Source organism: Pinus tabuliformis, chromosome 9, assembly GCF_031772625.1.
Source record: "Pinus tabuliformis cultivar Carrire ecotype Pingquan chromosome 9, CPIR1, whole genome shotgun sequence".
Classification (NCBI taxonomy): Eukaryota; Viridiplantae; Streptophyta; class Pinopsida; order Pinales; family Pinaceae; genus Pinus; species Pinus tabuliformis.
Window position 1 is genome coordinate 654769484 of NC_142307.1, and position 19450 is coordinate 654788933.

The window sequence follows — 19450 nt, forward strand, 5'->3', positions numbered from 1 at the left end:
GATCTCTTCACAAAAGAGGCAACCACACAACACACAGGCCTCTGACCTATTGCTCCGATACCATGATAAGAAATGCAGAAGACAGAAGTTTGGACAAACACACAGGAGCTCACAGGTGCAGATCACCAGGAGCTCCCACCGGCAAATGCATTCGCTCTGTTTATTCATTAATCATCAGGAATTAAATAGATACATAGGCAAAAAACAGATTCCTAATTAATAGGAACTGAATGTCAAATAAAGAGCAAATCATAACTAAGTAACCTATTCTCCATTAATTTCTAACGACTAGTAGCCATGTATTCAGCCTCTGTGAAGCCCTGAAGCTTCACTCCCTCTATCCGTCTGTACCACAATCCAACTAAGATGTGCCTCTGAGGTATCTCAACACATGCTTCACTCCCTTCCAAAACAACTTGGTAGGCTAAACCATAGCTTGACTAAGCTGGTTCACCACAAAGCATAAGTCGGGTCATGTGTTCACCAGATACATAAGCGAACCCACTAGCTGCCGATAAACAATAGCAGCTACTACCTCACCTGAAGTAGCATCCTCCTTCCTCCAGTTCTGAGCTAGAGGAATCTGCATGGGCTTGCACTTCTCCATGTGAAAGCACCTGAGTATCTCATTGGCATACTTGCCTTGAGACACAAATACTTCACCATCTTTCTGCCACACCTCCATGCCTAGAAAGTAGTGCATAAGGCCCATGTCCTTCATCTCGAACTCTCTTGCAAGGTCCTCCTTGCAAGACTGTATCAGCTGATCATCACCTGTCAAAATCAGATCATCGACATAAAGAACAATGATCAATGGTTTACCTTCTACCATGATGTGGTAAAGGTTCACATCTGCTTCACTCTTGGTGAAGCCCAAATTGGTGAAATAGCTATCGATCTTGGTGTACCAAGCACGGGGTGCTTGCTTTAGCCCATACAAAGCCCTCTTGAGTCGGCACACATGTGACTCATGATCGAAGGTCTCTAAAACCTTTGCCTACTCAATGTACACCTCCTCCTCAATCTTCCCATTTAGGAATGTTGTCTTCACATCCATCTGGTGGATCTTCCACCCCATCTGAGTTGATAGTGCCAACATTGATCTAATCCATGAGTACCTTGCTATGGTAGCAAAATTCTCATCGTAGTTGATCCCCTCGACCTGTGAGGAACCCCAGGCAATAAACCTTGCCTTATGTTTCTCAACGCTGCCATCAGCTGCCTGCTTTACCTTGTAAATCCATCTGGAACTCACCACTGACTTTCCCTGAAGCCTTGGGACAACATCCTGCACACTATTCCAAATGATAGAGTCGTACTCCTCTACCATTGCATCAACCAAGACTGGTTACTGCATTGCCTCCTCGAATGAAGAAGGTTCGGTATCTACACACTCCCCAACCAGGGCCATGTACCCAGTGTATCGCTCGGGTGACCTCCTATGTCTACGCTGAGAAGATGGTTATCCCACATTCTCCCGCACATCCAACATCAACCTGTTAGCTTCCCTTGAGCGTTTCTTCCCATCTCTGGAAGTATCAGCATGAATGGATGTCTCCACTCCTAGATCCTCTGCATGGGGCTGCTCTGCATCAATCTGAGGCTCCTCCTCCTTAGGAACTGAAAGTTCCTCCTCTACATGCAACTTGAGCTCCCTCTCAAGTGACACTTGCATGGCTTTTTTCTCATTGAAATTCAGATCCCTGCATACCACAGTCCTCTGAGTTTAAGGTAGGTACACACGATAGTTGTGTGGTGTATCCGTGTACCCCACAAGTATTCCCAACTCAGCTGTTGGGTCTAGCTTCTTCCTGGCATCTTTGGTCATATGACAGTAAATTGATGATCCAACGATTTGGAAGTGACTTACATCAGGCCACTTCCCGAAATAGGCCTCCATAAGTGTCTTCATTCCCAGTATACAGTGCAAGCTTTTGCTCTGCAAGTATACTGTTGTATTGCATGCCTCAGCCCACAAATGCAGTGGTAGGCTTTGGTCATGCAACATCGCTTGAGCTGCTCCCACAATCGATCTATTCTTCCTTTCGGCCACCCCATTCTAGTGTGGGTTATGGGGTGCCATCAATTCCTGTTTAATACCTTCTGCAACACAGAAGTATTTAAACTGTTGGGAGACATACTCTCCACCATTGTCGCTACGCAAGGCTTTTATTTTCTTTCTAGATTCTTTCTCTGCCAAGGCTTTAAACTCACAAAACCTCAAGAAGGTCTGATCCTTCTTTTGCATAAAGTAGATCTAGCATCTACGAGAATAATCATCAATAAAAATAACATAGTACCTTTGTTTAATGGTGGAGGCTGCAGAGAAGGGTCCATAAACATCTGAGTGAACTCGCTCCAGGATTGCTCCAGCTCTACTGTTTCGATCCAGAAAGGAAGATTTCACATACTTACCCAAGGTACAACCTTTGCATGTAGTCGTCTACTCAAGTTTTCCCTTGGGTAATCTGGTAGAAATCTGCTGCATGATCTTCAGGGCTCCATGGTGCAAGTGGTCCAGTCTTCTATGCCATAGCTCACCAACATCTTGGCTCTGCACCATCTCAGCTTTGGAACTCAAAGTAGCACAGTCATCTACCTCCAGATTGTAGATATTCTTGATTCGAATCCATATTCGCTTTATCTGTCCATTACCAATATGCCTCAGGAATACCATTCCTTTACTAAAGACTACATCATGGCCTTTATCTTCTAGCATAGCGACAGACACAAGATTCTTCTTCAGACTTGGTACATACTTTACATCAGTTAGGGTGAGGGGAGCTCCATGCTCCCTCTGAAACACAACCGTACCTTCATCTGAAACACGGTACTTTCCATCATCACCCATCTGGATCTTCATCTGGAGATCCTTCTCCTCTGAGGTACTGAAAAGATTCTTGTCGCCTGACATGTGGAATGAAGCTCCACTGTTTGGGTACCACACACATCCCACCATGGATGAAACCATGCATGCGATAAGTGAGAAATCCAGCTCAAATTGTGAGGCCAGTGCCTCACCATCAGATCCCTTCAAAGAACCATTCTTGGATTTCTTTTGTGGACAATTCGTAGCATAATGGCCCACTTCATGACAATGAAAGCATCGCACTTTCAATTTGTCAATATTCTTCCCACCATGGGAAGAACTAGATTTGGGATGGGACGCCTTCCCTTTCCCTTTCCTCGCCTTACTCGCTAAGGCTAGATTTTCCTCATCATATTGCTTCGATGAGGATCCATCTTTGGTGCTTCTTCTTATTTCCTCCTGCATCAGACCCAACCAAAGTCGTTCCCAATATGGCAGTTTTTCTCTTCCATTAATCGAGTCTTGGTAGCTATGCTAGCTCTTAGGAAGACCGAGGAGTGCAAGACTCACCATGTCATCATCAGTGGTCATGATACCTACACTTCCAAGCTCATCCCTACAGGTGATGGGCTTGTTCAGATATGTAGATATCATGTCGCCCTTTTCACACTTGATCTTACGAATCTTTTCTTTCAACGCCAACTTCCTCTGATCACTGTTGTTCTAATATAGATCTTTCAATTTTTTTCCACATCGAAAATGGTGTCTCCTTCCCATGGAGGCTCGAGACAATGTGGTCTCAAACTCCTTATAGGAGGATTCTGCTTGCTCTAGCCACACATTTCTTCCATTCCACTATTTGAGTAGCATCAGTCAGCTTGGGGACTTCTTGATCAATGAAGTCCTTTAGACCATTATCCTCTAATATTGCCTCCATGCAATCCTTCCAGGCTATATAATTCAAGCTGCCATCAAGGGCAAACTCGAGTCTTAAACCGCTGAACGCCGTTGGTGAAATTGAGATGTGATAAGAACTCGATTTCTATATTCAGGAACCACAACCTTCAAACTCCTCCTTCTTGTAAATTGTTCTTCACCTTGATCACCTTTTCTCTGATACCATGTAGAAATTCCCACTGTAGATCAACAGATTATGCAATATACTAAAACATAATACAAGATCTACTTCTAAAACACTTTGCAGAAGCTTAATCGAATTGAGCAAGATCAAGAGAACACATATAACTGAGAATGAGAAATCAATCACACATAACACAAAATAAATAACCCGGGGAGAGCCTCAGCCTAAAATCCCAATCTCTGTATTATCATACAAGTGGAAATCTTGTTTAAGTTACATAAAGAATCAACTCACAAGCTATCCTGCTCTCTCTGCAATCAAACAATACAGCTCATAGACTGAATAGACATAGTATATGCCCTCTTCAAGCCCTCCAAGCCTCTTATTTCCTTACACAGTTTTTCTTGGGGTCTAGTGAAGCCACATGTGTGAATTGGCCTCATCACACTCACAAAACCTGAAGAAGTAACTATGCAATCCTCAAGGAAAGAATTCCTTCTGCATGCAAGGAATATTCACAATGGAATATTCTAACAATTGATAGTACACTGCCCCTCCATCTGATCTCAACTGGGTCTCTTTCTGAATTGACATGCATGTGTTATTTATGAGAGAATATTTAGTTATTTGAAGTGTAGCAGTTACATGCATGCATGCATTAACTAACTTAACTTACATTAATTCAACAAACTGTTTGAATCAATCTAACTGGACTTGAATCAGTTAACTGAGCCAACTAATTACAACTTAATATTACAACTCATCCTTATCTCTTGAATTGATGGATAAATTTCTCAATTAATGGAGAAACTGTTGCATGTCCCCACATAGACTTCATGTTTGATTTTCCTTAACTAATTAACTCAAGATGAATTAATTAATTATTTTACGAACAGCTGCTAAGATCAAATTCGGATTTTACTTCACTATTTTAGTTTAGGGACTAACTAAAATAGGAAGGTATCCCGAAATGCTATTTATAGAATGCTATTTTTAGCACTTCCATTTTTCATTCCTTGTTGTTATGTTCAACACTGGTTGAACTGCTATTTATAGCATTTCTATTTTTAGCATTTCTTGTTGCTATTTTCAATAGTCGATCACTGGCTCAATCAAATTATAGGAGGAATCGTTACAGAATTCACAATTGATACCTCAGTCAACTATGAAGAAGTGGAGCGACGATTTTTCAAAGGATCGTGAGGTAAGTATTTAAAATCTTTGAATACCTGGATTAAGATGTTGTTATGTGAATAACAGGTTATGCCATTTCCTTGATGTTTGGAGCTACGTGAAGTGGAAAGCTCTTTAGAGATCGAGAGAGATTAGGTCTTGAATATAACCCATTTATTGGACCTCATTCGAGCGATGAAGAGGGAGTGGTACAGGCTTCACCGTGGAGTGATGTTCAGTTTATAAGACAGGGTTTTCCACTTACACGTCATCCATCCACCACACCTCCACCTCCACCTCCACCACATACACCTTCATCCACACCTCCACCACCACCACCACCATTCAACATGTCAAATACAACGAAGCTAACGATTTTCAAGGGCATAGGGAGTGAAGATACAAAGCAGTTCTGGTTTGTTGAGAATTTTGTCCGAACAATGCAACAGATTACTGATGACAATATAAAGAAGGCACAGTTGGTCACCGCTTTTCAGGATCGCATGTTGACCTGGTATACTAAGTATTGTTCTGATAATCCTCTGGAAACGCTAGCAGAGACTAAGGTTGCTTTGAACAAGAAGTTAGTAAGCTTAAGTATGACTCATAATCAGTAGTTGGATTTAAGGAGATAACGATGAGGGTTGATGAGATTCCTTGGGAGTTAGATCAAAGGCTGAAATGCATAATTCAAGAAGCTAATATGCATGTCACAGATGGTCAGCACCGCGAGTGGTTTATAGCTTCACTTCTTCCCCACTTGAGTTTTCTTTGTCGTAACAAAAGATAGGAACTCAGGCGGAAGCCCTAGAAATCGCGATGAAGTTGCATGCAAGGCCTATTCAGGATGCAACCTTAGGGGGACAAGGAGACTAAGCCGAAGGTGCATGCGGAAGTCTGGTGTCTGAAGTGTAAGAGCCAGGGGCATAATAAATACCAATGTCCTATATATGCGAACTATATCACAAGAGGGGGACCAATTCCCTTGAGGCCAAAAGCTCCAACAGGGTTGAGCATAGGGGTTGCGTTATGGTGCGCTATTTGTCAGGTTGTTGGACAACATGCGATAGATAATTGTCATTTGCTTCAAAAGTTCACCCAGACATCACAGTAGTTGTTCTGTAACTTCTGCAAATCAGTGAGCCATGATGAGTGCCATTGTCGTAGCTTTGAGCTGATGATGGAAAGAACACCTACCTACTAAATGCAAGCAGAAAATTAGCCTCTAGAGCAGGGCACCAGAGGAGTGCATGGAGGATATCAGGGATGAGGATGAGGTTGAGGAGGAGGAGGACCTGGTAGAGGTTGGGGACATGTTATCTGTTACAACTATGGAACACGAGGGCACTACACGTGTCAAAATCAGACATGCCCATCATGCCATTATTGCAGCCAGTTTGATCACATTATAGAAGAATGCCTGGTGCTGATAGCTAAGATGTAGGAGAAAAAGGCATAGCCTAAACAACCTACGCAGAACTTACAGATGATGAGAGATGAGCCCCACAAGGAGGATCAGAGTGTGAATGTAGTGCTGAGAAGCATGATAACAACTGATGATGATAAAGGAAAACAACCCGAAGAGGATGGATGGGTCCGCAAGGCCCCAGAAAAGGAAGCTAGTTTTGATTTGGCACACCCTAAGGAAACTTTTATGGAAGCCAAGAAAAGCTTCGCTGAGGCCTCCACCTCAGGAAGCCAAAACAAGTGCAGGAAACCATCACACCTACAGAGGTTGATCCTCTATCCTTACCACATTCTTGGAGACCTGCATGAAACTTCTGCATGATAGCAAAGCTGTGCAAAGCCTGTAGGAGTTAATAAAAAAATGTGATGGAAAAGAAAACACCCCTGATGGACACCGGGTAGTTAGAAAAATTGGAAAACATAAGGCAAGAACAGGGCGAGAGATGAGGATCACCGCACAGATATGAGATTATGAGATGGACCAAGTCATCTTGGATCTAGGGTCCCATGTGAATGTTTTTCCAAAACAAACATGGGAAAGAATGGGGAGACCTGTGCTGTAGTGGTCTCCGATCTAGCTCAGAATGGAAAACTAGCAGAAGATCATTCCTATGGGATGATTATATGGAGTAATAGTTGATATAGAAGGTGCAAGCATGTTGGATGACTTTGAAGTGATAGAGATCGTTGATGACAGTAATCCATACCCCGTGCTCCTTGGAATTGACTAGGCCATTGACATGAACGAAGTCATCAACTTGAAGAAGAGGACAATGTAATTTGAAAGGAAATCGCTTCGAGTTGTAGTGTCGTTGAACCCTGTAGAAGGGGCGCGCTACATTGAACTCGTCCACGACCATGAAGAAAGTGAGGATGAGCTAGATCACATCTAAAAAATTACAGCGCATGACTAGGATTAGATCAATCTAATGATAGATGGATGGGTTGCATGGGACCAGGAGAATTCCTACACCTCTGATTTAGATGAAGAGTTGGAGCATTGGAAGAATCGCCTGCATGAAGTATCTACACTGCGCTGCAACGTGATGACTAAATCGCTGTGTTGTGTTCTATCGTAGAGGAACTTACCTTATTATGATGATTTAACTGACGTGGATAAGTTTTTGAATGTGTTTGAGTGTGAAGTCCTCGAGCATCACCACTTCTAAGAGTTAGATTTGGCACTATGCGCTATGCTTGCACGATGGTGGAGTAAGCACAAGGATAGATTTGATGGATGTCAAGAGTAGAGAAGGATGATGAGGTTTCGATTTGGTAATCCTAACACTCGATTGACTGATAAACGTGATGGGAGGGATGATTTGCTCAATCACCTAGCAAAGTGGACTACAACTTATGGAATGAAGCTGCAGTCGGAGTGGGTACACTTATTTTGCCATACTTTAGACATAATTCCCATGAAATGGTATTTGGAGATGGAGCTCTGCCTTGGCACCACGGAGTGGGATATATTAAGAGAAGGGTTCTTATTGACCTTCAGTTTTGAAGATGGTTTTGAGAGCATTGATGAAGCTTTGCAGGAGATTAAGGCAGTTATATTCAGAATGCCGCAAGAACCTCTGGAATGGGTCCAACCATATTGGAGCACCTAGTTTTACCATGCATTAGAATGTTATAATGTGATCGCTAAGGAGGAGGATGAAGATCCAAGAAATATTAATATTCCATAGATAGAAGGGCATCGCGAAGTCGAGGACCCACAAATTGATAACCCAGAAATCACCATGCCATTGAAAACCAAGCAAGTAAACATCAGGACTGAAGCAGAACCAAAGTTTGCAAAGATTGGAAATTACTAGGATGACGCTATTGTGGATAAAATTGCCGAGTTACTCTGTGAATATCAAGATATATTTCCTATCAAGTTTTCAGATTTAAAGGGCTTAATAGTAGACTTGGGTGTTACAAAAATCACTTTGAAGCTGGACACGAATCCTATTAAGTAGAGGCCGTATCGCCTGAATCCTAAGTATAAGGAAAAGGTTTTCTTAGAGTTGGATAAGATGCTGGAAGCAGGCATCATAAAACCAGTGGAAGAATCTGATTGGGTGAGCCCAATGGTGCTTTAGGAGAAGAAGCAAAAGGGAGAAATAAGGATTTGCGTGGATTTGCGAAAGCTTAACGATGCATGTGTCCATGATCCATTCCCAACACCATTCACTGATGAAGTATTAGACAATGTTGGAGGGTAGGAGGCATAATCATTCACTGATGGGTTTTTGGGGTACCATCAGATCAAGATCGGGCCGGAGGAAAACTACCTTCGCGATAGAATGGGGTTGTTTTCAATACACTGTAATTCCATTTGGACTCAAGAATGTGCCTGCGATCTTTTCTTGGGTAGTCATCTCAACATTCAAAGAGTTCATTTATAAGTTCTTGGAAGTATACTTGGATGATTGAAAAGTGTTCAGACTAGTAAAGCACCATGTAGCAAGTCTGTGCCTGATGTTGGATATGTGTTGCAGATACCAGATCACGCTGGATTTGAAGAAATGCATCTTTTGTGTTCCCTTTGGAATCCTACAGGGTCATGTGGTGTGTAAGCAAGGGTTGATGGTGGACCCTGCCAATATTGCGATGATCGTGAATCTAGAGGCTCCGAGGAACGTAAAACATTTGCACGCCACATAGGGACATATAGGATATTATAAAATTTTTATCAAATCATATGCTCAAATTATTGCGTCTATGGAGAAGCTGCTGAAGAAGGACACAAAATTCTGTTGGAATGAAGAATGCCAGTGCAGCTTATATTTTTTGAAAGAAAAAATGGTCACCGCATTGACCTTGGTATTCCTAGATTGGAAGAAGGAATTTCACGTACACGTTGATGCCTCTTGCATTGCATTGGGTGCAGTGTTAACGCAAGCCCGTGAAGGAGAAATGGACCACCCTATAGCCTTCACAAGTAGGAAATTATTGAAGGCCGAGAAGGACTACTCAACCACTGAGTGCGAAGGATTGGCCATGGTATACGTGCTGCAAAAGTTCAGACACTATCTATTAGGAGGGAATTTCAAGATGTACACAGATCATTCCGACTTGAAATACTTGGTTAATAAACCTGTGTTGGGAGGCAAGATCTACCGATGGTTGTTGCTATTCTAGGAGTATGAATTTGAGGTCATTGTGAAGCCAGGGAGGTTGAATTCAGGACCTGACAATATGTCACGGGTTGAAACAGGAGAGGAACCTAATAATTTGGAGGAAGGGTTTCCAGACGCGCAGTTCTTCACGGTGCACATAGTGGATAATAATTTTGTAGATATTATTCACTTTTTGACTACGGGGATGGAAATGGAAGGGTATACAAGTCAACAAAAGAAGGAGATAGTAGTGTGTGCAACAAACTTTTCAGTAACTGCGAGACATCTGTATAAGATGGGTGTAGATGAGATATTGTGAAGATATGTGCCAGATTTTGAGAGAAATAACATTCTTTCTGAAGCTCATGGATGGTCTGTAGGAGGACATTATGTAGGAAAAGTGATTGCGCAGAAGGTTTTGTGTGTAGGTTTATGGTGGCCAACGATGCATATGGATTCCAAAGCGTATTGTAAGGCATGTGATGTGTGTCAAAGAATAGGAAAACTAGCACGAAGGGATGAATTACCATTACAACCTCAAGTATCATTGTAGCCATTTGAAAAATTGGCGATTGATTTTGTTGGGCCAATTCAGCCCCAGGGAAGAAAAATGGTGCGCATTATATTATCACCGTGACAGAGTACCTAACCTGATGGGCAGAGGTACAACCGGTTAAGGATTGTATAGGAGCTACAAGAACAAAGTTTTTGTTTGAATATGTCTTAATTGGATTTGGCTACCGGGAAGTGTTGATGAGCGACCGAGGTAGGCACTTTATAAATGAAACAATCAACACGTTAACAGAGGAATTCCAGGTCTATCATCAGAAGTGTACACCATACCATCCACAGACCAATGGAAATATTGAGGCCTTCAAAAAGATTTTGTAGAACGCGTTGACGAAGATCTGTAATGCGCAAAAAAATGATTGGGATGTGCATGTACCTGTAGTACTATGGGCATATAGGACTACTTGCAAGAAGCTGATAGGACAAACACCGTTCAGATTGGTCTATGGCATAGAAGTTGTGATGCCTATGGAATATATTGTGCCTAGTCTATGCATAGAATCTCTCAAAGGTATGGAAGATCACGAAGCCTTGGAGGAACGACTCGTGTAGCTGATGGAGCTTGAAGAGGATCGATTCTTGGCTGGATTCCATCAACAAGTATGAAGGAACGTGAAAAATAATGGCACAATCAACACATTAAGCTTCGCACATTCAAGGTAAATGATCTTGTCTTGTTATATGATAGTAATTTCACTAAGTGTATGGGGAAATTTCAGATGCATTGGCTAGGGCCATATATTATCAAAGAAATCACAGATCGAGGCGCAGTTCAGCTTGCGAAGCTGAATGGAGGACCTTTTATGGGAATATTGAATGGAATCTGATTAAAGATGTATACAGGGGATCATGCGCAATGATTATATGGCAGCAGGATAGTATTATTGCTATAGGTGGTTGCAAGGGAGCACGAGACTATAAAATACACTACTAGGATCAGAGGATTACGTAGCAAACTGGTTGTACGGAAAATGGTTAAGTTGCAACATATGAAGTTGCACTATGGAGGGAGGTGCCGCGCAGCACAACAGAAAAGTGACCGTTGGAGTCATTGTTCATGACATGATAGCTAGAAACAAGTTAAGAGGAGCGGACTGGCGGCATTTAAGGCCAAAATATTTGAAGATTTGCTGCCAAAACAACATTAATTGTTAGAATTTGGGGGAACAATCAGATTTGAATTCAAAAACCCCTTTAAATTACACATGTTGGTCCAACAAAGAACACTTTGTACCCTTAGAGTTTTTGTTGAGATTTGCTAATTTTTCGCCTATGAACACAGGCACAAAGTTCCCGCCTGGAGTCCGCAGTGACAGAGGCATGTAGAACAATGCCTAAGCTACATATTCCTCATGATGCACAAATAGAAGTGAAGATCAGGAAGTTAGTTGTTGGTGTGCACGAACTAAAGGCAGAGGTCGGTTGAGTTCAATTTGAACTCAATATGAAAATAATTGAGTTGCAGTTAAAATTGCAGCCCACGACTTTGCCTGAGGTTCGGGAGTAGTGCGGAGCCGCAATCAGAGAAGGAATGGCCACCCTAGATGCCATAGTCACTGACTATTCGACATCATTTGAGTAGGTAATGGAGATGGTGACAACTTTGTAGGAAGACCCAAACTTGCAGACACTGAATACAGAGGTCAACTGTTCGACATTATTTGAGCAGGTAATAGAGTTGGTGACAACTCTGCAGGAAGACCCAAACTTGCAGACACTGAATACAGAGGTCAGAGAGCTACAAAAGTAGTATGATGAAGTCAGGGCAACGACATGCTCCATTGCATTAGCACAACGCCTAGCCAAGTTGCAGGAGGGAAAGCTACTCCTCGCGCAAGTAGAGGCGATGCAGAAGAAGGAGGCCTTGCTTAAGGCCAGGCTGCAGCCTTGGTTAGAGGAGGCTTACCAAGTCACGACCAATATTCAGGAGAATCTAATGGGCTTGCAGAAGATGTAGCAGACAATGAAGTTGGCCACAGAAGGACCATCTACAGAGAAGTTAGTTGAAGGGGTCAAGCAGGCACCTACTCAGAGTGCTATCGAAGTTGCTCTAGTTCAAGTGGAGTCGGGGGATCTTCATGACAAGATCACAGTGCCAGCTGAGTGACTCGAGGGTGAGTCAAGATCTTTGTGTTGGGGGCCTATTGGGATGGGGTCCCCTGGGTCAGTTTTGGGGTTATAATAATGCAAGTGTTGATGTATTTTTTGTAAGTAATGTAAGGTCTCCGTAATTTGTGGATTCAGAGCGTGTAGATGGTCAGGAGTCAAAGGGGTTTTAGCCCCTTGTTTATGTAAAAGTTGAGTTGGTTTTGAGATCCACCCATGGTCCATGGACCATGGGATTGTATGTAAAAATCTATAAATAGGTGTGCCTTAGAGAGTATAAGAAATGTATATTCGGATGTAATGGGTTAGTAAGAGAAAAGTGATAGCACAGAGAGTGGGTCAGATAAGAGAGAAAGTATCTGCAGTTGAGTGCACATAGGCCTAGGTAGAGTCCACAACTAAGTGTGTGAACCCCTGTAGTTAAGTGCGCAGAGGCCTAGGTAGAGTCCAAAACTGAGTGCACGAACCCCTGCAGCTGAGTTTGCAGGGTAGTTTTGAGTCTATAATTCCACATTGAAGATCAATAAAGAAGATTATTGAAGAATTCCTGTGTATATATACCTATTTCTGTTTACTTCTGTTTACGTTATATGCTGTGGATGACCAATGTGTTTATGAAATATTTATCTAATGATGTGTGATTCACGTGAATAAGTCTTAATAGATGTACGCAATGCATGTTAAGTACTTTCACGAAGACTCTGATGAATTTTGTTATGTTTTCTAATTAACCTAAGTAGATATGCATGAATGCTAATCTAGAATTTTTCTTTGATGTGCATAAGTGGATAAATCAATTGGTAAGGGTTTGCAAAAGATGATCGTAGACCTTCGTGAAGGTTTGAAGACCGTATTAACGAATTTGTAGTACCGATCCCTAAGGGCTTATCGATCTGTGTGAAGGCAGATCCAAGGCACTAAAAGATATCACACTCGTCTCTAGATGCAGAAACTTGGTTCTTGCATCCCCCCATATTGCTTCGGGTGAGACTGTAGCCTATGCTACGCTGGTTGTTTCTGAAAGGGCCAATAGTGTAGGGATTTGTTGGTTGGCGCAACTAACTCTGAACCTGGGTCAGGACCCCCTAAGCCAACAATACCATTCAATTTTCCAGATGCTTCACGCACTGTTGACTGATGCTCAACTTGACCATCGTGCATAATTGCATGAATCCTATGGGCTCTTCCCATATCTATAACAATGACTTGCTCCTTGTCTGATTGTGCCTCAATCTTCTTTTTAGGGAAATCTCGCTCATAATGAGGTCCTCCACAAGTCCAACATCCATTAGTAGGAGCAGTTTTCATCAATTTTACCCTTTTATTAGGTGATTGTACTGAATTCTCAATTGATTCTTTAGTGTGAGTACTACTTTCCTGAAGATGTTTCCTTGGATTATTTCTATGGTTCTTAAAAGTATGATTCTTTTGAAATCCTTGATGATGCAATCCACTTGTCTTATTCCTTATATCTGGTCCTCCCCTTCTAGGGGGTTTCCCATGGAATGATAGATTGGGGGCTTTATCCCCACTTTTGCTTCCCAACAATTCTTCCTCAGCTATAATTTCTTTTTGCACTGCCTCATGCAATGTAGTAGGCATCAAAATGCACACCTTTTCCTTTATAATAGGATTCAATCCATACAAAAAATTGTTTACCTTGAGAGCTTTGGTATTGAGATAGGTAGCATATCTAAGAAACTCCATGAATCAAGCCTCATATTCAAGTACCATCTTAGCTCCTTTCTTAAGATCACGAAACTCATTCAACTTCCTCTCCAAGTATTCAACAGAAAGGTACTTTGCTCGAAATTCCTCTTCAAATTGTTCCCACATCAAGGTAGAAATGGAATATACCAATTAAGATTCTAAGTTCCTCCACCATAATAGTGCACTCTCCTTAAGTTGGTATATAGCCAACTTGAATTTGTGTTTGCTAGAATAGTTCTGCAACTCAAAACATAGGCACATGTTTTCCAACCAAGCTTCTGCTATCTTGCCTTTGGTGGTACCCTTAAATATAGGAAGCTTAACTTTTTCCAACTCTCTATGCACATCTCCAATAGATGGTACTTCCTGCCTCTCTACTTGAGATGAAGAACCAATAACTAAAGGATTCCCTCCAACCCTACTAATAAAGACTTGAGTCATCTTCTGGAAGGATAACATCATATCCCTTACTTCCCTGACAAATATTTGCTCATATTCTCTAGCTTGGGAAGGTGGAGGTGGTACTTCCCTCCGACTTCATTTCCTTGATTTTCTCTCCATGATTACCTAACTGCATAAAGGAAAATTCAAATAAGTAAATAAAAGTAACTACCTCTAAATATTAGCAGGAAAGCCCTAGGTCCTAGAGTTTTAACCGGCTTTGATACCATATGTAATATCCCTCGACAACTAGGTATGTAACTCAAGTTAACCAAAAAAGGTGTGTTTTCCTCTGTGTGTGTGTTTTTTAATATAAAACCCATCCATATTTCATACAAACATTGAAAATAGATCCATATTATTTCTATATGTTAACAATACTTTACATAGACTTTGTATCAAGCTTTTGGCCTTTCATAGTACATGAAAACAAAACACATTAATCATCACATAAATTATTAAGTATTCCAAAAATAAAGAACTCATCATATCCTAAGAATTCATTCCATGTAACATAAAGTTCAGATGTTAACATTTGATCCATTGATTTGCAGAATATTTCTTTGCAACAATACCCTATATTTTAAACATAAAATTATGCCATTTTAGAAATATTTGATAGCATTATGAAATCATTAAATGATCACAACATGAGGATTCATTTCCATTTTCTCTTCTCTATAACTTATTTACTGATGGAGATTCTTACTCGTGATGGAAAGCAATCTAGCTTTTATTTTGGCTCATATATCGTTGACCCCACTAGAATGTTTTCTTTTAAAATATCTAATACTATAACTTGAATAATCTTGCTAAATTCAAATCCATTTATCTTACTTCCAAATTAGTTACCCCAAACAAATGAAATTAATCTTGTTATGTACTATGAGAATCTTTCACCAATATAATAACTTTATGTGCAAAATATTCCAAGGGAATTTATATATATCATAAAAGGAAAAATCCAACATAATTCTTATTTCAATTTTTAAAACATACGTTACAATTTCCAATACTTAATAAATTACATACAATTTCAATTACTTAATAATACAATCATATTTATATTACTTTAAAAGCATGAAAAAGAAGGTGTTGCCATTAAATCTCAAACTTAGTAAAATAAGTTCAATTTAATATTCAAATAACATCCTTGTCAAGGAAGGATACCAAAGTATCGTGCCCATAAGTGATTGGCCATAATTACCAAAATCTATACCATTTGAACTAAAGATTCTTAATTTTACCATTTCATATCGAATGAAAAAAATCAAAGTATACATTTCCAACCTATAGAAAGACTCAAAATATTCTTTTCAACAACAGTCTAAACAAACAAAACAGAGTGTTAACAAACAAAACATAGTGTTGTTTCACACTGTCCAAACAAAATTACTCCCTGTGGAAGCTAAAAAAACAAAACAGAGTGTTCTTTCATATTGTCCAAACAAAATTACTCAATAATAAATGATTTAAACTCATTCCAAAATCAACTATTGGGAAAATTACCAAAGATCCCAGTATATAAAACATTTAATGTAAATTCCTTCAAAAATGATTCTAGACTAATATTTTTACAAAAATAAAAACTTTAAACTACATAATGCAAATTGATAAATCATAAAATCTCATTTGCCAAGAATGCATATAAATATTACCTAGGTTATAAAAGATTACCAAGGTTGACCTCTTTCAGAAACTATTCGAAACCATTACTTTTGGAAATAATGAAAAATTCAAACTACAAATTTAAAAGGGAGGATTCATAAACTTATATTTTCCAAGAATGTATATATAATAAAAGTTACAAAGGATTACCACACTAATTTATCTTGTAAGGTTTTATAGTAAAAGTTACAAAATATTACCACAATAATTTATTTCACGCATTAACCAAAGTAAATGTAACACACCAATATATACACCCATCAAGCTAAAAGCATTATCCACCTTTGCATTTAATGATACGACACTCTAAATTAGCACATTGACATTAGTAAACAAAAATTAAGCAGAGATATATGTTTTTCTTTTCTGCAAAATGAATAAGCATTACATTTCAAAGAATACTTTCTTTTCTGCAAAAAGAATAAATGCTATATTTCAAGAGAACTTTCTTTCCTACAAAAAGAATAAGTGTTATATTTCTAGGAAAACATAAAGTAGGAACAATGTGCGCAGTGCCTTCAAAACAATGACTGCTAACTCTAAAACAAGAATTTTGTAGAAACCTACTATTAGACGAAAGATAAATATATAACTTTAAAGGAAATCAACTAAGTGAAGGAGGATGTGAGAATAGGAATATGAACATCATCTCTTCCAATTATAGTTTACATGACATGGTGAATTATACACTTAAATTGTAATCCTTTTTTTTAATGACCAAAAGGAACCACCACAAACTCATAGTGCCCATACCTTGTACAAAATGCAGTCTTGTAGATGTCATCTTCTTTGATGTGCGCCTGATGATATCTTGATCTTAGATCTATCTTTGAAAATATTTCTGCTCCCTTCAGTTGATAAAACAAATCATTAATTCGCGACAATGGATGCCCGTTCTTGATAGTCACCTTGGTCAACTACCTATAGTAAATGAATAATATGAGTGTACCATCCTTCTTCTTTACAAACAACATTGGTGCACCCCAAGGAGATACACTTGGCCTTATGTATCCTTTATCAAGCATTTCATTAAGTGTCAATTTCAATTCCACCAACTTTGTAGTACTCATCCTATACAATGCCTTAGATGCTGGTGTTGCTCCCAAAATTAATTCAACAGAAAAATTCACCTCCCTATGAGGTGAACAATTTGGAATATTTGTAGGAAACACATCCTGAAACCACTGTAATATAGGATACCTTCTCAAGACTTCATCATCCTCATATTCCTTCCATTTTTCACAGTAAACACGTACTACAAACAATAAACATCCTTTCCTACAACTGCAATTAGCTTGCATTGTTGTAACCATTCTCACTGATGTAGGCTTCTTCTTTCCTTGCAAGATTCTTTGTTCTCCATCATCATCCAGGAATTCAATGGCCTTGTCATAAAAATTCACCTTGGTCCTGTGAATGAATAGCAAGTCCATGCCCAAAAGCATGCTATATGAACCCAAAGGAAGCACATTTAGATGTGTTGATGTAGGCATGCCATTAAGCTCAAATTCAAAAACTCTCACCCAGTGACAAACTCTTATCTTGGTCCCTGTAGCCAACTAAACCAACCAATATTTTGTATGCACTTACTTATTCAACTAACATTGATCCATCAGGATAGGAGTAATCTAGCTATAATTCGATCCAGGATCAATCAAAATTGAAACAATTTGATCACAAATCTTACCTTCCATCTTGATAATGGATGCCTGATGATTTTCCTACATGTTATCCACTACTGCATATATTTGAGAAATACTTTGACCTACACCCCCAACTGTCTATGCCTCTTGAGAACTATAAATATGAGGCCTGCCACCTTGGTGAAAATGTAAATCCCTCTTACAATGATCTCCACCAGAGGTCCAACACGTCAAGGGTTTCCTAAAATCACCTTTATTCTGTTCCTCCTTAGGCTGAGACCCATCTCCTATCTCAGCTGCATTGAACTTATTATGAGGTGCCACATTTTTGTTGTCCCCTACATCCTAAGATCTTCCTTGCTTCTTAGGACATTTTCCATTAGTCTTCTCATTACCTTTCCAGTCATGATTGAATTCAGGCTTGCACTTTGACTGCTCATAACAATGCTTCATCTTTCTAATGGTTTCCTCCAATGATCAAGACTCATCAAACTTAGTTCGATCTTTGAATTCTATTGGAAATCTACTGATGAACCTATGAATATTTTCTTTCTAATCCTTGATATATGGAACATATCTCAATAAATCTAGAAATTTGGTTGTATATTCTTCATCTATCATGGAACCCATATTGAACTCATAAAATTCCTTAGCCTTTCCATCATAATATCTCTCAGATAGGTGGCTCTTCCTGAAGAGTTTTTCAGCTCATCCCAAATCAACTCTTCATCTTTGATGCCTCTGACATGCTTAACATATTCCCACTAGATATCCATGTTTCCCTTTAAATTGAAGGTAGCTATCTTAACTTTCATGTTCTTTGAGTATTCATGCAATATGAAGAATTTATTCATCCCAAGACGCTATGCTTTTGCATCTTCTAATTTCTTCATTTCCCGATCAAAAGTAAGAGGCTTGGGTTTCTTGAAATCTTATGGCAAGTATTACTTCTCACTCCTCCTATAAGGATGCTGACGATGATGATGATGATGTCTCTCATAATTAGAGCTAGAATAAAATCCATGACTGACATTCTTCCTATCAGGTGTATCCAAGGATCTGCCACCCTTTACTGTATTATCTCTATCCATTGTGTACCCTTTCTAATACCTGGTTCCATCTGCACCATTAGTAATTTATTTCTGTCCATGATTGATCCCAAGCTGCCCCTCCTTTTGCAAATTTGAAAGGCTCTAAAGGATGACTACATTAACCTTGACTTTGTTTACTTGGGCTCTGGAAAACCTTTCCTATGCCTCAATCAACCGCTCATTGTCTTCCTTGTTGTTAGATAAAATTGACTTGGGGTTTGAGTCAAGGTTGACCTAGTTAAATAGTAGTGGTTTTGGGCACATGGTATAGTGTACCCATGGTATCATGGTCCGTGGTACTACATGAAATGGAGCCTATAAAAGGTTGGGAATACTTCATTGTAAGAGAGGCTTGGAGGTGAGTGGTGAAGGCTCACTTGGCCAGATTGGAGAGGGTTTTGGCCAAAGCTAATGAGATCTCATTGGGTTGGGTTTTTCCCCAAATTTGGGGTTTTCTTGGATAAATATTATGTGTATTGTTGCTGGTTATTTTATTATTCCTCTCTGTAAATCTCGATAAATATCAGTAATAATTTATCTCTTTAACGTAAATTTCCTAACAACTGGTATCCGAGCTAAGT